We start from the raw sequence: 19817 nt of genomic DNA, 5'->3' as shown, positions 1-19817 counted from the left end.
CTTGAACAATTCCTGTGCTTGAAGTGCTCACAGCAAAATGGAAGAAATCTATGAATCATCTCTACATAAATCAACCTGAGGTGCCTGTGGGTTGCAGCACTGACCACAGTGTACACCAGGCTCTGGGCTGGACCCCTGTCCCTGTCAAGTCCTTAACAGTCTTCTCTCATACCTAAACGAGCACAGGAAATTTGACTTTATGCTGTGCCTCTTGGAGAACCTCCACACTTCACCATGTAGGAGACAAACTAAAATTTTGAAACATTATAGAATGAGGCTCCCTCCAGCCAGCACACCACCTGTGTGAGGAATGCTGTGGTCCTCAAGGAGCAGTAACTGCTGTCAGCACCACTCTCTTTGAAGGAACTTCTCTCTTTGTTCCTTCTTTTGTGGGCCATTTATGGCACTCCTGCTCTTGCTCTTGAGAAGAAACTCCCAGGGTCCTTTACATGTACCAATATTAGTTGACTGCAATCATACATTTAATGCTGTGGTGAAAAGAGCATTAAGACCAGCCTTTTAGACATGAGGAAACTGATGTTCAGGGAGGCTAAGAGACCTTAAACACAACTAAAAGTCTGAAATTTCTAAACTTTAAAAAAAAACTAACTTTAAAACCCAAACAAAAAAAAACCCACAAAGAAGCAGAGTTTTTAGCCCCCCCTGTTTAAATGATTAAATCTCCTGCCTCCTGCTTCAATAGGCTGAATAGCTTTAATTCTCTTAAAATGTAGAACAAATCCTGTGGCACATCTGCACTTCCTTTATTCCTCATCCATAATTCATATTTTATGTTCCACCGTTTGACTTTACCAACTGCCCTTCATTTCTATATTGAATTGCACACACATACACACACACTTGTCTTATATTCCTCTTTGAAAGATTTACTGGCACTGATAGAAGTTCTCTGCACTGTCGGTCTCTGTGGAATAGAGATAGCTCTGATGTGAGGGACAGTTGAGAGGTTGGAGGCCCAGAATGGAAATCCAAAAGAACTTGTTGATTTAAAGCTATTGTATGGAGGCTAAGAAAGGAGATAATGAGATCTAGGTGGGATGGGCAAGAGTGTTATTCAGAAAATGAAAAGGCAGGAAACACAGTGTGGTTAATGTTTATGATCATCATAATTGTGAATCTACTTGGCATCATCCTTTTATCCAAATCTATTACACAATATATGAGCCTTAAAACCATCTGTTTCACACACACCACATATCCGACATTATGATACATGATGGTACTTACAATGTAACAGTACATAACCTCCTCCCTTTCTTTTCATTCCACTCAGAGAAGCAAGCAAATACTGGGACCCTCAAGCCAATATTTCTGTTAATTCTTGTGTGTGTGTGTGTCCTGAAATAACAGTTTTTTCTTTCATATGTTAATAACCCTCTCATACCAGTGCTTATATTTTGGGCCACATCTTTTTACAGGTCATCTTGTCCTACTCTTGTTAGCAATCTACACATCTTCATGAACTGTGTGCTCCTAGGCTTCTAGCTATAGAAAAACATCTGAACACATAAATGTTCCACTCCAATGAGGGACAGCAGGTGAATTCACGCTATGTTTTGGGTTTCTTAGATCGCTGGTCTTTGGCACACTGATTACCATTTTCTTATTTGTTTGTACAGTGCAGCAAAGTCCTCACTAGAAAGCTTCAGTGTCATGAATAAAGCACTTGTAGATGGCTAGCAGTGGCTAAAAAAAAAATCCTTTTACTCAGGATCAAGACAAAGAACCATTGTTATTCCTCCACTTGTTTTTTACTGTTGGCTCACCAAAAATATTAAACCATAAACTTAGCAAAAGGCTTTTACTGAACAAAGCTCATACTGCCTATGACTCCCTTTTCTTTTGCTGATGTTTCCCTCACCAGCGAACACAAGTTCACAGCAGGGCAGCAGCAGATTGAGAGCTGTAGCCAGGCAGTATAACATTTCAAAACACAAACTGAAAATGTGTTGTGATGTGAATAGCTACTGCAGATGCCTACACACTAATGCAGACTGTGGCTTGCTTTCACCATCAATGAGGTGAAACAAACCTCAGCATGCACTTGCAAGTACTTCAGGATTCAGTGAACCTTGTAGTTATCATTAAAGTCTGAGGTGCCATATGAAAAAAAGAGAAGAATCACCCTCTGGAAGGAAAGGAGAAAGGAAAAATATAAATCCTTCCTCTCTTCTTTTCTAATTTCACACACACACACAGAAAAAAACAAAAACACAAACAAACCAAAAACAAACAGAACAACAGAACAAAATTCACTAAAAAGAAATAAAACACCAGGAGTCAAAAATGTACATTAAAGGAGAAAAACAACAGCAAAGGTTTCTGCTAGGACTACCATTCCTGCTGTTTTCTTCTCAGTGTTATTTATTTTGGAGTCATATCATACAAAGAAGGCTGCTGTCCTTCCACCTTCAGCTTGCATGAGTCATGTTGTACCAAGCAAGGCTTCAGAAGATCTCAGCTGGAATGACTTCTCTCTATAGGAATATCACCTATCTGGCACTATTTCTTACTTAGTCTCTTTGTGAAACATCAAGTGATGTTCCACCACTAGGTGTCTGTTTTTCCAAAGGTTTTATTGTCCCACACGAGCTCACATAATGAGCATTCATCCATCTTTTTTGCATGTTTGTGAGCTTTGCCCATACTGTATCTTCATGTTGGAATGCAACATCAAGCTAAGTCAAGTCATTTGCATGACTTCTGTGTTTAGCATCATGTCATCATTAATGTAAGGCTAAGTTCCCCCTAAAAAGAAAGGGCCAAACAGTATAACTATACTTTTGGTGCTACAACATGCTTCCTCCTAACTAGGAGCCCCTGTGATCAGGCTCACTGGGGCATGGGCAGAGGATTTAAAGGGCATACAAACAGAGGTGTTAGAGCATTCATAGCTTCTTTCCACTCTGTGTTCTTTCTGTGGTTTTACACATTTCAGGTCACTTGCTTAAAGCAGAGTTAACGGTGCTTACAGCTGCTAAAATTCCTCACAGAATGTCCTGTACAAAAAGTGAATAACAACTGCCAAGGGGTTTCTGGGCAAAGAGTTAGTGCCCTGTGGATAAAAACTCTTGCACGGCTATTCATGGTAACTGTAAACTGGTGTGAGCTTGAGCCTCATGCTACTTCCAAATAACAAAGCCTGTCACAACTGGCCTGATAAACCCACCTTATGCAAATGTCTATTATATTACCTACAGAAAATATCTTATGAAAAATTCCTTTTAGATTATTATTCCTTTAGATTATTTAGACTGATAGGATCACACCAATTATATGTGCTTCAAAGAGAATTATTTCTTCCATGAATACTAGGTATGATACAACTGGGAGGGTATAGATGCAAGCATTATCACCAAATGAATTCCAGGGTGCCTAGTCAAAATGAACCCACTTTCCTAGACCAGCACTGTTGGATCTTGATCTGTTACCTAAGCCTGGGACTGAATATCACTCCTGCCAGATAGAATCACAGAATAATTAAGGCTGGAAGAAAATCTGAGAGGTTACCTGGTATAATCCCCTACTCAAAGCAGGTCCCAGTTCAGAAGGTTGCTCAGTGTCCGGTCCAGTTTTATGAATTTCCAAAGATGGAGATTACACAACTTCTCTAGGACTTCTCTCACTGCTTAACCATCTTCCTTTTTTCCCCTTTCCAAAACCTAATCAGAACTTCCCTCACTGAAACTTGTGTCTATTGCTTCTCATCCTATCACAGCCTTCTCTACATCTCCCCATTAGGTAATGGTGAACAATAAGCCTTCTTGTAGTGAAATGAGGTAATCAGGTGTTGCTAATTACAAGGTGGGAGGCGTGAGCTTGTGTTAAGCCCACCTTTTATTGGTCACCCAATCCTGCTCATGCACAGCTGGGGTAAGCCTTAATTGGGCACAGATGGGTTTAACACAAGCTCACTACTCCCACCTTGTAATTAGCAACACCTGATTGCCTCATTTCACTACACCTTCTCTTCTTATTTCTAAATAAAAGTTTCTCTGTCCTCATACATCATATGCTCCAGCCCCTCTAACTCTCCCTGTGACTCTTCTGTAAACTCACTGCAATGTGTTAATACCTTGTTTGTGCAGAGAAGCAAAACTAGATGCAGTACTTCAGCTCTATTCTCACAAACTCTGAATGGAGGAGGATGAACAATACCTTCAATAAACAGGCTATACTTTTGCTGAAATAAGCCAGTTGGTTTACTCAGCATTCTCTGTATTGAGAATGCTTTTCTCAACAAATGTCCATGTTTTATCATTTACAAAACTGCTGAGGATGCATTCCATGATTTGAGTCATTAATAAAGACATACAGCATCACTGAGGCCCAATATCAACCCCTGAAAAACCACTAGTAATCACCCACCAGTCTGACTTCATACCACAGATCACAACTCTTTGAGCTTGGCTATCCAGCCAGCTCTCCACTCACCTTAACTGGACATTTTTCCAGTCCATACCTCTCTGGTTTGTCTGCAGATACTATAGAAGACTCTAGTCATGCTCTGCTTGTCTGCAATCTGTGTATTCTTGGAAGACTATCAGGTTACTTAAGCATAAATTTCCATGACTGGATACATGCCAGCTGTTCCAAATCACCTTCTTTACTTCACATGCCTGTATTCATCCTCCAAGTGCATTTTCTTTATGATGCTCCCTGGAGCTGAAATATGGCTGGCCATTCTCTAGTTCTCAGATCCTTGTTCTTGCCTGTTTTGTAGAATGAGTGTTGCTTTCCCTATTTTCAGATTTAAGAAGCTTCCTCAATCGCTATGATTTTTCAGGCATTATAGAAAGAAAACATTTCATCACCATCCTTGTATGTATCCAGTCCTATGGAACCGAGTTTTTCCAATTAACATAAAAGGTTCCTAATTTATTGATTTTTTTTTTTTTTTTTGTCTGCTGTGTATAATGTTTCACTCCACCAGAATATTCTGCAAGGCTCAGGGGCCTTTGGGCCCTGTGACAAATGTCACTTTAACATCTCTGAGCAGCTCTTTAATAATGAACAGTGGGTCCGACATAATGCATCCTCTGGTCAACTCATCAATCACTTAGGTCAAGAAATTGTATTATGACATGATGCAGAACCCTGGGTTGCTTGCACACAGACATATTGTCCTCCCAGCGAACATTAGAGTGATTAAAATCTCCCATGAGTACCATGGCCTGCAACCATAGGGCTTTCTCCATCTGTCTAAAGAAAGCTCCATCTAACTTCATCTCTTCGAGCAGGCAGACTGTAGCAGATGACTAAAGTAATATCTTGTGTTGGTCTGTCCTGTTATTTACAAGCTCTTGACTTATTTGTCACCTGTTCCAAAGCAAAGTTTCATCCCCTTGAGCTGATCTTTTGCTAACTCACCTCCTTGCCTTCCTGACCTGGCCTTTCTAAAAGACCTACATTCTTCTGTTGTAGCTTTTAAGTCATGTGAGTTATTCAGCCACATCCTGACTAATGCACTTTGAGGAATGTGAAAGAAGAATCTACTCAGTGCCATCTTTGGCTAAAGTTTCCCATAAACATATGCCTGGTTGAGCAACCTTCTTCAGGAGTGTCCTTTTGATATTTAAATGTGTGGCCTTTTAGATTGTACCTGCTGTCTTACCCAAATGTTTAATTATCTGTTTACATGGCACAAACTTTGCTTTGAAATGAAGTTTTAAAACATATCATGGAGATATTTTTCCTTTTCCCAGCTTCTGAACTGTAGAACTAGATGATCCAGGCATGCAAATAGATTAAATAGCAAACAGATTAAATAGATTATCAACTAAACCTGAGGATATGAATTAATTTCCTTCCTGTTAAGTCTTCATTTAAATCTGAATGTGGTTTCTCATTTGTCGTAGTGTTTGTCTATATCCTCTCTTCTCTATCCCCCTACTTTCTTCCCTGCCACACACACTTTTATATAGTGTATAAAATTCACAGACATATTTCAGTATTTGATTGTCAGCATCAAGTGCTCAGAATATCAAAGGGTCGCCTTTGTCAGTAAGCAAAGGATGAGCATTTGCTTTCAAGCACATCCATCAGGGAGTAGTCAAAAGCTGTTACTTGCTGAAGAAGCCTGATGTTTTATTCAACTATATCATAGTGAAAACATTTCTGGATATCAGGCCAAAGGGTGTTTTCATTTTGGTTTGGTTTTTCACTAGTTCATCTTTATGATATGTTCACCCATGCTCACAACGGAGAGCAGACATTTTCACTGAATTAGAAATGTACTTGTTCATACAAGTGAATTAAGATGCTGTATTTGCCTACCATATAATTTTGAGGCATTTTTGAAAGTTCATGTGTCCCAAAAAACCATCATCACAGTGATGATATCGATAATTCTTACCACAGATAAAGATTGAACAGCTGTCCCTGGTTGAATTCCCTGAAAATCAAAGGCAAAGTTTGGTATATAATACCAACTGATTTAACTAAATATACTCATCACATAATTTAGAGGTTAAGAACCATATACACAAATTAATAATAGAATGGCATATTTGTTGAATGCAGTTTTTTCAGAAAAAAAGTATTCTTTCTTAATATCAGTAGAATACCCGCTGTAATCTGCTACTATGCGAGTTTCCTTTTTGACTGGGTAATGCAGTAATGCAATACAGGACAGTGCTATTATAGTCAATTGAAGTCCTTCAAATTTATTGAAAAATATTTAGATCAAACTCACAAAACTATTCTTCCATAAAATGACTGGGTACACAAAACCATTCATATGTTGATGGTTTTTTGCTGCATAATATTTAAAAATGTGAAATATGTACTTGGGCTTTTTGGTTCAGTGATTATCTTTTCTTGCAAAAAAGGAAAATTGGATAGATTTTTATATATTAGGTTGTTAGCCTAAACAATGAAGGTACATTAACTATGTTGTAGGTAGCTTTTCCTGTTACCTTTTAGATATATCAGGATGTAGGAACTATTTTGCTCTGACTTGGAAAAAAGCCACAGCAGAAGTTGGCGCTCTTTAAGTGTATGCACAATTCTCGTTGAAAAATGGGGGTTTAAGGGAGAGATTTTCCAGGAAGGCACACATTCCATAAGGGATTCATTGTATTCCCATGGAAAGGCATTGCAATTTAGGCATTTCATTTTCTTTAACCCCACAGCTCACCTGGTAGAAATTAAAGTACATATACTCCTTTTCACTTTACCACAAAGTCTTAAGATACTTCAAAATGTTATTTGAGCTAATATAGCCAGCCCCAGAGTGAAGAAACGTCCCTATGGACCCCATCCCTTCACTAACCTGGGCTGACAGTAACCTTTAGCTAGTGGATAATAGGAAATTCCTGAGGGCAATCAGGTTTCCTGGCATTGCAGCAGGGTTAGGAATAGGCCAGCCTCCACTCTCTAAATGCAGCAGGCTGTGGCAAAGGCACAATATTGCTCATCTTTACTCTGGTTAAATAGTCCTCAGTCTTTCCACAAACTAACACGGAACAAATTACACCCAAGGCTCTCAAATCATGTTGTAATCATTACATACAGAACTGGACCTTGTTAACAGCTCACATTTTACTTCAGGGAGAAGGTAGAAGCATCAAATAGTGATCTGAAAAAGATCAGACTGGAAGACTGTGACAGAAACAGGATTAAAACCTGCCAGTCCTGCATTTACAGCCACAAGCCTATCTTTACCTTACATATCTTGTGTTTTGTCAAAGCACCACACTTAAATGTATTTCACTCCATGTTTCTATTTTTCGTTCATACCAAGCAAATAATCACTAATGCCTCAAACTAATTTCCCCATTTAATCTTTAAGACACACACTTAATCCAATGGCTGACTATTCAGTTATGTTGGTAAATTTGCAGTCATGAGAGAGAGTCTGTCCCCTAAACCAGAATTACTTGTACTGCTCTTTATGGTTTCCAAGAATTCAAAGGCTTGAATTTTCATTCCTGATCACTGAAATGGATGCACTGGCTAAGAAAATAATTTTAAGCTCTCAATCTTCTGCTCGGCTGTTCATGTAAGAGGGTTTTCTTAGTACCTGAGAAAGGGTATGATGAGTCTGGTCCCTTTTGCTGTTCAGTAAGTGAATGCTGATACCTCAGCTAAAACCAGTCCTCACATCTATTGGATTAAAGGTTGGACTTGATGATCTCAGAGGTTCATTCCAACCTGGCTGATTCTGTGATTCTGTGATCTACCAGGTGCTGTTGCTGCCACACATTTTAAAAACCCTGAATTATCGTCAGTATGACAAGAAAATATTGGATGCTGAAAGAGATGGACCAAAAAGCATAAAACAGTTTGTTTTTCTTTTGAAGTGCCTTGGCCTTCCTTAAGAGAACAACCAGGTCTTCAGCTTTTGTGAGAATAATTGCAGAAGTCTGTACCATACTCTTTTGTTACCATCACTGCTGTTTAGCTGAAGAGTGCTCTTTTATCTTTCAGACAAAGGCATAATGAAATCCAACTGCTGTAAGTAAAACCAGTAAAATTAAGGCTACACAAAGGAATTTTTTTATTTTTTAAGTGAGAGGTCAGTTACTACTCACAGGCAGAATTGTTTTGAGTTCCTTAGAGTCTAAAGGGAAGACTGACTATCTTTCTTACTGTTACATAGTAGTTCAAAGAAAAGTGGTAAGTCTGATAAAAGAACATGAAAATCAAGGGCCCATATGTCTGATCAGAGTTGACACTACAGTCCCGTTGCCTTACATGAAGACCTGTTTGTCTCTGTGAAGGCAAACTTTTAAAATTTCTGCTATAATTGAGCTTAGAGATAATTGCAGGAGGAACAAATAGAGCTGCATTACCACAGAAGAGCTGAGTGTTTTCTTGGTAGTACATGGAGACACCTTTACCTAGTTTGCAGCTTTGCTAAATATTCATTAAGATCTGAAAATGACTTGGCCCTAGAGAGAAGGGGGAAAAGAATAAGGAGTTTTCTAGTTTGAGGCACTACAGTGCAGGATAAAATATATTATACCATTGTCCCTGTTTAATCACAATGAAGAGCAGCAGCAGTTTGGGAACCCAAGATGGAAAGGAGTTGATCAGTCCTAGGCAATGTTGAAAGGATTGACACTTTCCAATTGATTTTTTGCAAAGCTGATTAGCTGTGGCTGCATGTTCGAACTTCAGGTCAGACAAACCACTTCTGATTTTGAAACGTGTAATAAAGGTGTGAGTCATCAGACTATGGATGTTTATTCTTATTTTCATACATTTAAAATCATAGAATTATTTGGCTTGGAAAGAACCTTCGGGAACATTTCAAAACTTCCTGCATGGGCAGGAACACCTTACACTAGATCAGGTTTCTCAAAGCTCATCCAGCCTGGCCTTCAACACTGCCAGAGTGCATCCTCATCCAACCCAGGCAGTTTGTTTCAGTGTCTCACCACCCTCAAAGGAAAGAATTTCTCCCTAATGTCTGACCTAAATCTACCCTCTTCCAGTCTGAAGACGTTACCTCTTGTCCTGTCACTGCATGCCCTTGTGGAAAGTCCCTCCCCAGCTTTCCTGTATGCCCACACCAGATACTGGTAGGTGCTATAAGGTCTCCCTGGGGACATCTTCTTTTCTACAGGCTGCACAACCCAAGCTCTCTCAGCCTGTATTCTTCAGCCCTCTCATCATCTTCATGGCTCTCTTCTGGGCTTATTCCAACAGCTCCATGTCCTTCTTGAGTTGAGTACTTCAGAACTGGACACAGTACTCCAAGTGAGGTCACAAGACATCAGAGTAGAGTGTGGTCACCACCTTACTTGACCTGCTGTTCACACTTCTTTTGATGCAGCCCAGGATATGGTCGGCTCTCTGGGCTGCAAGCACATGTTGCTGGCTCATGTTGAACTTCTCATCTACCAAGATCCTCAAGTCCTTCTCCTCAGGATTGTTCTCAATCCATTCTCTGCTCAGCCTGTAATCACACTTGGGATTGCTCTGACTCATGTGCAGGACCTTGCACTTGGCATTGTTGAGGTTTATGAGGTTTTCATGGGCCTACCTCTCAAGCCTGACAAGGCTTCCATCATGTCGGCCACACCATACCCTGGTGTCACCAGCAAACTTGCTGAGGGTGCACTTAATCCCACTGTGCATGTCACCAGCAAAGATGTGAAACAGTTCTGGTCCCAGTACTGACCCCTGAGGAATGTCAATTGTCACTGGTCTCCATTTGGACATCAAGCAGTTGATCACAATTCTGTGAGTGCGGCCATCCAGCCAATTCCTTATCCACCAAGTGTTCCATCCATCAAGTCCAAGTCTTTCTAATTAGAAGACCAACACTGGAAACCTACTATAAAAGGCCACCAAATTTTTCAGGCACAAGTGCCCTTGTTGAAGTCTTGTTAGCAATCACCTCTTAATTTTCCATGTACCTTAGCATAGTTTCTAGAATTATCTGCTCCATGACTTTGCCAGGCACAGAGATGAGACTGACTGGCCTGCAGACCCCAGGGATCTGGGGATCATCTCTTTTCTTCTTATTTTAAAAGCGGGGGTTGTGTTTCCCCTTTTTCAGCCAGTGGGAAATTTGCCTCTTGTCCGTGGTCTGGTGCCTTTTCTATGTTCTCTTTGTTCATTTTTAAATCAAAAGTCACCATCTTTTATTTTCAGGTTGGTATTTGAGTGCCTGATTGCTTTTGAATCTTGAAATGTGTTCAGTGGTTTTTGGCCCATTCATGTTCTGAAGTTGATCCGCAACACAACTGCTTTTAGCTTTTCCTAGTATCATTCATTTACAAGGAATAGACTGGCACTTCTACTTTTAAGCATGAATGAAAAAGTTCACTCACATTTTCATACTCTTAAGAAGCAGAAATATAGTATCACTCTGGTGTTTTTTTCTAGTATATATTTAATTAATTCCTCCTGTAGTTCCTGCTATCAGGACAAGTTCTTTTTCAGGTCATGCAGCTGTTACTGAACACTTCTATATGATATCTCACTTTTTTCTTCCATCTGCAGTAGGTGCAATACAGTATTATTTTTCACCTTGAATCTCATGGCTTTTTTGTGTGTGTAAAAACCTCAAGCTGAAAGTTAAGAATGAGTACTTTGGTTAAAGCGTGCCTCTAGGGGGCATTATTGTTTTACCCTTTGCCTATTATACATCGAGGTGGTTATCTTAACAAAACATTCGATTTACATTTTAATAGTCCAAATATTAGATCCCTATATACTTATTATTAGAATTTTAATATTCCTTCTAAACCACCTGATTCCATGGAATCAGAGCTGGTATGGTTTCTTTCAACAAAGTAGCCTGCAGATATAAAAGTTATATAAAACAACACCTGTTATGTATTATTATAAGATTCCACAGCTAAATGAGACAGAGTTTGAATTATTTCTGGTGATGCTAAAAAAATTCTTATAGACTAAAAAAGTAAGCACAATACAAGCAAAATATAGTATATTTTCTAATAACTCCAAAGAAACCAATACCTTAAAATACAGAGATCTCATAGTTCTTCAGTGCTCTATTTCATAAATTCATTACAGATTAAATATTTTTTTTGTTGATCTCAGTGCTGACTTGACATTTATTAATGTCCATACTATCTGTAAGAAGAAAAGAGTGATTTTAAAAATGGAATAGAAACAGGACAAAAATACAATGTTCATGAAAGTTGTTTAAAAAAATAAACAAGTAGTCATAAGTTAGAAATAGCAGGAGAAAGAGATAAAGCTGAGTATTTTGATCTGGAGGTGTTTTGAACAGGAAGCAGCTAGTTTGATATGGCAATGAATATGGAAAATATTTATACAGATTTCTAATACAGATAAAAAAATATTAACATTGATGTTCAAAGACCTGTGTCCATTCATACAGAAAGAAGGCCTGTTGAAATGCAGCAATTAAAGAAAACAATACTAGGATCATCAACCTTTCTTATCTGGCCTTTTCTTCACTGTCTCTTTTTAGAATCCACATTACTTGAAAACTAGGAGCTGGGGTTGTACACAGGATTCCAGCCAAGGACTTAGAAGTGCCTATTTTGCAAGCAAAGACTGTTCATAGGCTCGTAGCCTAGCAATGAAAAATGATGAGAGTATATGGGATAATTATATATAAATGTTAGATGAAGAAGAATGTATGTATGTGGGAGGAAGTTTTTTAAACAGGAAAATAATTCTGGGCACAAGAACAGCACAGCTAATCTGGGAAACAAGATTCTTTCTAATCAGCAGAGCAGTGATTTCTTCAAATAGGCTCTGGTACCTTTTGCACCTTTTTCTTGATTAGTCATGATGGGAAGTAAGCAAATTAAAACTGCATTAATGAACTCAAACAGTCAGGAATCTGTTACATTGAGACATATTCTGGTTTACTTTATTAACCATAGTAGAGTAATTATACATAAAATAATAAATTTATTACTTCCTATAGTTAACTAAGTACTCTATAAAGCATGACATCTGTAAGGTCAAGAAAGCCAAAAATGAAGTTTGGTGATTGCTTAGGAAAGCAGAGCTTGGGTTAATAAGATAATATAAAAAAACAGGAATGTACTTTAAGCACCTATTGTATTAGCCTAAATACAGCCCCTGTGTGGAAGTGCTGTTATGAACAGTTGTATGTCTGGAATTATGGTGCTGTGATCTGTTAAGGCTCAGCCTGTTTGCATTTCTTTTTTAATCTTGTCAAATATCTTGTCTTTTTTAAATGACAGTTTTTGAATTGTACTTCAGATTCTGGCTCTCCAACTCTTTTGAGGATGTATAAAACTTCATTTAATCAAATTACTTTATTGGAATGGAATTCCAGTTATTAAAAGAATGGAAATGAATGACTTTTCTAGTTTTCCTAGCACCAAGTTAGAAGTGCTGGTGCTGTAGCACCTTTTGCCTGCTGTCTTCCAAATCCCTTTTTAGCATCTGTCCTCCCATTTTTATCAGAAATGTAAGCTAAATTTTTGAAATAGAGGTTCCTAACAGTAAATACGTAAGTCCTGACCTGATTTCTCACCTTAGTAGATAACTAGCTTCAGTACTTTAGACTCTATTTCTCTCTATTGATCTCCTCTAAATATTTTTTAATATTCACCACTTTCAATTAAGTTTTATAGAGTAATAAAGATGTCAGAAAACTATTAATTCCATTTACAGTTTGGAAGAACAGTAGCTGCATAAGGCAAATAAGCACTGTGCCTTGGCTGTCAGCTTTCTGTTCCCTAAACGCACATAACAACCCACCACCAACTGCAGCTCATGCTGTCTTCTCTCCATACAGGATTTAGGGAACACAAGAAGGAACAGCATTTTGCAGTTCAGAGGTTTCAAGGGTACAAGCTGGAGCAGGAAATTTAAAATACCATGCTGGTGGGCTAAGTGATATGAGGGAGAGCAGGACACATCGTGTTAGAAGTGAAAGCAGATAGAGAGGTGTTTTGTGGACCATGAAAAGAACAAAAGCCTGGCATAACTGAAGCCATAAGAGCTTGGCACACACATCCACAGAAAATCTGCCAGTTCTGAAGATGTTAGATCCTCCTGTGGATCTTGCAAAATATTTTTCATGAAAAAGAGGATCTTTTATGACTTGAAATAAAGTATTTTTGTAGGTATTTGCCCTGATGGCACGTGATATCGTATGTGTGGAACATATATGAAGTGTTAGGGGGGTATTTTTTCTACATTAGGAAGAAGTGTACACTTAAGCTTCAGCAAAATATACATAAACGCTTAATACCTAATGCACAAAACCAATGTCATTTTCCTTTTTCACACAGTCACCAGGTGTAGCAAAAACTTTGGTGCTGATTACATGATGGTATTGATTATGCTGTTTATGACATTGAGGAGGCTGGGTGGTGATGTAGGGGTACAGTGCATCAAAAGAGACAGGGAAGAATACAAGGTTATTATTAATAATGAAAAAGACACTGTGCATTATTATAGTATTAGCAGCTTCATTTTGAGTGTTTTAGCTTTTTTGAATGCTGTAGTACTGTACTGTGTAACTTCAAGCAATAGAGGTGATTTAATTTGTTCATTACTAGACAGTACTGCTGTTTGTTTCAATTTGGACTGAAATTATGTACTATGAATACTGCCAAGAGTAAATCTGTGATTCTCTTTGTTAGCTACCTACTGCCTACGTACTAATTTTGACAATTGGCTTCCATTTCATTACTGTGTTAGGGGACAAAAATGTGACCAGAGCAACCCCAGAATCCCAAGTTCCTCTTATAAATACAAATAGTAAGATGCAATAGGCAGCTTATTTCTGAATAATTGCATGTTCATAGCTCATTATGTACATCCCAAGGTCAATTGACTTTGATCTTTGCAGAGCTTCAGTAATGGCTCTGAAATTCATTGAGTCAGGTGTTACATTGACAGCAGGATACAGAACTTGGTCTTCAGGGTGGATGGGAAAACATCTTACTCACCAAATTACCAGGTATTATAACCAGCAATAGGACATTAGTGGGAGCTAAACTGCAATTTACAGCCATCTTGCATAACCTAAAGCCACTTCATAAATGAGATTAACTATGCTCTTTAAATCAGTGTTATAGAGTGAGTTTAAGGGGGATGTTATTTCATTCTGGAGAATACCCACAACCTTCTATTTCGCTTTTTTGGAATTTAACTACCACAGTTATGAAAGTACATTTTCAGTACAACCTTGTTACAAATACGCATGCTAGGAAAGCTCCTTCTCTCCTACGTACTCCATTTAAACACACACAAAAAAGCTGACACTTAGACCTAGCGATTAAAATATATGGGATCAAGACTTCCATTGCAGTTTGGTACTGCTGTTTCACACAGTTTCACATCAAGGTGATTTTAGCATGGTGAGAAAAGTGCCCTGTGGCACTGCCAGCCCTGACTGTCCCTGCCCAGGCCCAGGGCTTCCCTCACCCTGCCCAAGGCCCAGGACTCCGTGTCAGGCCCTGACAAGGGGAAGCTGCAGCAGAGCTCATCTCCAGCTCTCTGCAGCCCTGCCCTGACCAAATCTGAGCCCTCTGCTTAAGTGCTCTCTCACTCCTTTTTTAAGTGCTGCCAACACTTTGGAGTGTAGCTCATGACTTAGAATCATAGAATTATCCAGGCTGGAAAGGACCTCTGGAATCATCAAGGCCAACCCGTGATCCACTACCACCATAGTTAGCACCGAGTGCCACATTCAGTCTCTTCTTAAAACCTCCAGGGACAAAGCATCCACCACCTCCCTGGGCATCCCCTTCCAATTCCTGATCACCCTCTCTGTAAAGAATTTCTTCCTTGGGTCTGTTGTTTTCATGCTATATAAGTTCATAGTCCTATTGTAAAAGCACAGGAAGGAGGCTACTCCAGATTATGGTTAATTTGAAAAATCAAACCAAACCAAACCAAACACACAAACATTTCTCCTTCTAAAGTAATTATTTATGTGACAAGAAGAAGACTGTCAAATACAGGTAGGTAATGCTGCAGTCCTGCATGCCCATCTCTCCCTGGGGGCATAAAGCCTTACTTGCTTTCACACAGCTGTGTTTGAATGTTTTGGGACAGGATGTTTTGGAAGAGAGGGCAGAAGAAAGACAGAGGCTGGACAGCTTTTAGCTGTGTGTAAGTCATTAAAAGCAAGCCAGATGGTTCACTTAATAGTGGTATTAAAGTAAAACGAGTGAAAGTATGCCTAGGGCATAGTAAAATCTTTAATTTGTCATCCATCTTCAGCCTTAGCCAGTGATTGATGGACAGTTTCCAAAAGTGTCCAGATTAAATTCTGAATGAATCAATTTACTATAATATTAATATCATACAATTGCTGGTGCATTTACTTTTTATTGCACAGACTTATTTCTTGACAATTTTACTTACATTTGGGGTGTTACTCAGTTCAGTCACCAATTTAAGTGAATGCCATATCTGCCTTTTCTTGTTGTCTGGAAAACCTTTGGCTGAATAACTTTCTCTTTTGGTATAGTAAATATAATAGAGCCCAAATAACATGAGCAATGTGTCCCAAGACATTTTTATTCTACCTCATAACTGCTTGCCATGGCCCATTTATGTGACCAACTTTATGCACAGAATAATGAGCATTCTTTTGCAACATGGAGTGACATTTTGCAACACACAGAGTGAAACTAGAATATCTTATGTTGGCTCAAGTCAGTCCTGCTAAAAGTACCTGCAGTTAAATTTATACATGTATGTCTTAGCAGCAATCTTCCCTTGTAATTAGGTAGTTGGGTAGCAAAAAATAATTTCAGCTTAAAAGAAAAGGAGATTTATTATTACTACTCACTTTACCCTCATAACCTGACAATATTGTTAAGTTTTATACACAAAACAATCAACGGTACTTTAAGTGCATCTTGCCTCCAGTCCCTTCTTTTAGCCTTGACATGCGCCATTTGTTTCTCCTTTAATTTATTTGGGTTTTTTTTTTATTTAATCTGGTCACAATAAAATTTTCCCCCTCACCTGGGTCACATGAACAAAATATTGCTTCTTAGATAAACTGACACTCAAAAAATAAAATAAATAATTATCTGTTTCTGGATAAAATTTTTCAACTAAGCAAACAGTTGAGAACAGATAATAAACTGGATTTTTAAAATACTTTTCTCATAACTGAATGTTGCAAATTTATCATCTGGATGAAACTTTAGATACTAGAGATCTGCTTGTTTTTTCCAATATATAAAAAAAACTATTTATGAATAAAAGTGAAAAAGATCCAAACAATTATTACCTTGCTGTTAAGCCACTGATGCTGGTGTTATGATAAAGGCCCATCCTACGAATACCTTGACAGCACGCAGTTAGAGATCTATTGTACTTTACTGAAATCAAACAGATTGTAATTATACCTTTTGAGACCCTTTGTGAACCAGGTTATTGAGACCACACATGGTGACACACAGTAAATTCAGTGCTAGTTTAAAGAGCAGTCACTGAGCCACCCTTAACTCTATGTAATATACACTGGGACATTGCACATGACCTCCCCCAGGTCTCACTCTCACACTAAATGATTCACATACACCCTCACCAACTAAGCACTTAGTTTGTTCTGTCATGTCTTACGCAAGCTGTAAAAGTAAGGAAATGATCTTGTTAGAAAAATGTTTATTTTCCAGAGTTAATACTTTTGCAGATGAGCTACAGATTCAACCTTGGAGGTAGATCACTTCATCCTTAAAATTGATGAGTCATGACACTGGTATCTACTTTATCTTTATATCCAAAGTCACAGCTGATTTTATATGGGTGGATTAGTTGAGGAGAATGAGTGGAAATTTCATAAAATTTGGACGCGAAAAAAATTGCACATAGTATTAATTTTAGCTCTTTAGGTGGCCTGGGCTACGTAAAGGATATTATAGAAGGCAATTCCCGGTGGTTCCAACACCTTTTCTAGCTTGACCTTTTCTTTGCTACCTTGTTCATTGAAGCCAGATTTAATTAAAATGATGAAAAAAAACAGGTCTGGGAGCTCAGCCTGTAAGAAGTCTCACAACAGCACTATTCCATGATTCATATGCATTAATGATCATGACTGAGGGCTGTTTTTGTCCCAATATGTTAAAGAGGCTTTCAAGGCAACAGAAGTTGAATTTTTGATGTGAAACAATAATAAAAAGTACACAGTTTTAAAGACAAAATTATTTTTGTGCCTTTTCTGTTGCAGGTTGCCTTTGAGGAAAATTATATTCAAATATCTATTTGAAATTATTTCCCTCAGTAGACTTCTAGTGTGACTTTTTAGCAAACAAGTCTAACACATATTTTTCAGAGGCTGAGGTTAATACCTAGTAATTTACATAAATCCTTTAGGCCCTGTGTATTGAGTGTACTGGCCAACTGAGTGGCACTCAGGAGACCCGAGTTCCAAGAATCAGTTTCATATTCCAAGACTAGCCCGCTGACAAACTTCAGTTTTCTATGCTTTTTTTATAAAAAAAAAAACAGAACAAATAGTCAACAGAACAAATTAACAACCCTTTTATGAAGGGTTTTGAAATCTGCTTTTGAAAAATGCTCCATACCAGCTACTTATTGGTGTTCTTATTATCAAGAGAAAAGAGGCTCTGTGCAAAATTTCATGGAATGCCCATTTTTTTCCTTAGGAGAAAATTAAGAAGAATGCCTCAGCACATCTGCTAATAGTTAAATATTCTACAGTTTTGTGTTATTAGACACTTTTGGAACATGTGGTGACAAAGAGTGTTGCCCTTAAAGGCAGGTTTGTTGCATGGAACATGCTTTGTGTAGGGATCATAGGCATAAGCACACACTGTGAAGCACTGAGCCACCAAGCAGGTTGTCAATAGGCTGCCAGCATAGCATTGCTCTAGGCAGAAAGTTGGATGAAGCCCAAAACATTGACCAAAACATTATCACGCTGGGGGCTGCCCTTCCAGAGTGCTATGAACATAGCCAGGCATTGGTAAAGCCTACATGAAGGTTTTCTAGATTGTTTCAACCTACAAATCTTTCTCTTCTACAAAGTATGCCACCCAGTAATGTCAAGTATTTTGCCACACAGTCAAACAAGTTTTGGGTTTTTTTATGCACAAAAAGAGACTCAAAAAGCTGGTTGAGAGAGTGTGGGTGTTTTCATTTAGCCCATATCCAGGTCTAAACTCAAGCAATTCACCCAATGTCCCTTCTCCAGCTATGAAGAATCGAGAAGAGAAGAAAAGCCTTTTGAGTTGAAATATAAACAGATACAATGAAATAACAGAAGTAATACAAGCACCAACAGGAAGTATACAAACTCATACTCAACTTTGTCCTCAAGAATAGCAGAGGAAGCAACAGACCAAGAGGGAGGGGCTCCAGCTCATTTTTTTCCAGCTCACCTCCATTTTTTATAATGAACATGACTTAAGTTATGTGGGATACACCTGTCAGTCAGATTGGGTCAGCTATCCTGACAACTTCCCAGCTGACTCAGGGCACCTAATAGCCTGTCCTCCATGTTTGGTCTATGATGCAGTTCCCATGAAACCAGGACAGTGACTGATAAACACATCTTCCTACAAAATCAAAAATTTCCATGAATCTGCCACCTAAGAGATTAATTTTTCTCATTATTTTCATCACCTATACCCTGACTTTAGAAGCTATTTTAATGTTTCTTTTTTTTTTTTTTTTCTCTCTAATGTAGCAACAAAATAAATTGTACTTGATTAGCTTTGATTTTAAGATGAGGAGGGATAAATAAGCCTTTATCAAGGCAACAGCCATGAGAGTCTGACTGAATTGACCATACCTTGTGTGTGTGCGCTAGAGAACATTTTGAGAGACTCAAAAATCTTCTGGGCAGAAAAAAAAGATGATGGTTTGGGAGATCATGTTTTGTAGGCTAATTACCGTCACTCTTCTTTCCCTTGCCCCTGCCGTGTTTCAGCCTGGTCCTTATCCCTTTATATGAGGCAGCTGCCAGTGCTGTTATGTTCTAGTATGCTTGCCTGACTCAACTCAGTTTTCTGCATCTGCGAATGCATGTTTCTCCTCTTCATGAATTTAGCATGTTATTACATTGTATACTATGCAGTACATTATGTAATGTTCACAGGACAAAACACCCAGACTTTAAACTTATGAAGTGGCTGTCCTGGCCACTTTTTAATTCTTTGCTTACTAAAGTTCCTGAATCCAATGTTTTTCCACTGTAGGACCTCTCTTTTTCACATATTTCTAGGGTTCAACCTCAGCCACCAGCATTTAGATCTGATTGATTTGTGCTTAGGTTGGGAAATTCATCTGCAACTTCAGTTCATGTTTTTCTCTCCAGCAGTTTATTATAATATTGCAGGATGTTTCAGTTCCACAAGACTCAACTGTATCAA

General features: G+C 38.5%; 1 protein-coding gene across 1 annotated transcript in view; it reads left to right on the top strand.

Moving 5' to 3' along the window:
• The window catches only part of LOC103533769 (cadherin-6), a 101087-nt gene that overhangs the window by 57978 nt on the left and 23292 nt on the right, over positions 1-19817 (top strand). The gene's annotated exons all lie outside the window — the stretch shown is intronic.

This window comes from Calypte anna, chromosome 2 (genome assembly GCF_003957555.1).
Source record: "Calypte anna isolate BGI_N300 chromosome 2, bCalAnn1_v1.p, whole genome shotgun sequence".
Lineage (NCBI taxonomy): Eukaryota > Metazoa > Chordata > Aves > Apodiformes > Trochilidae > Calypte > Calypte anna.
Note: the sequence above shows the minus strand (reverse complement) of the source record. Positions and strands in the feature narration are given on the sequence as shown.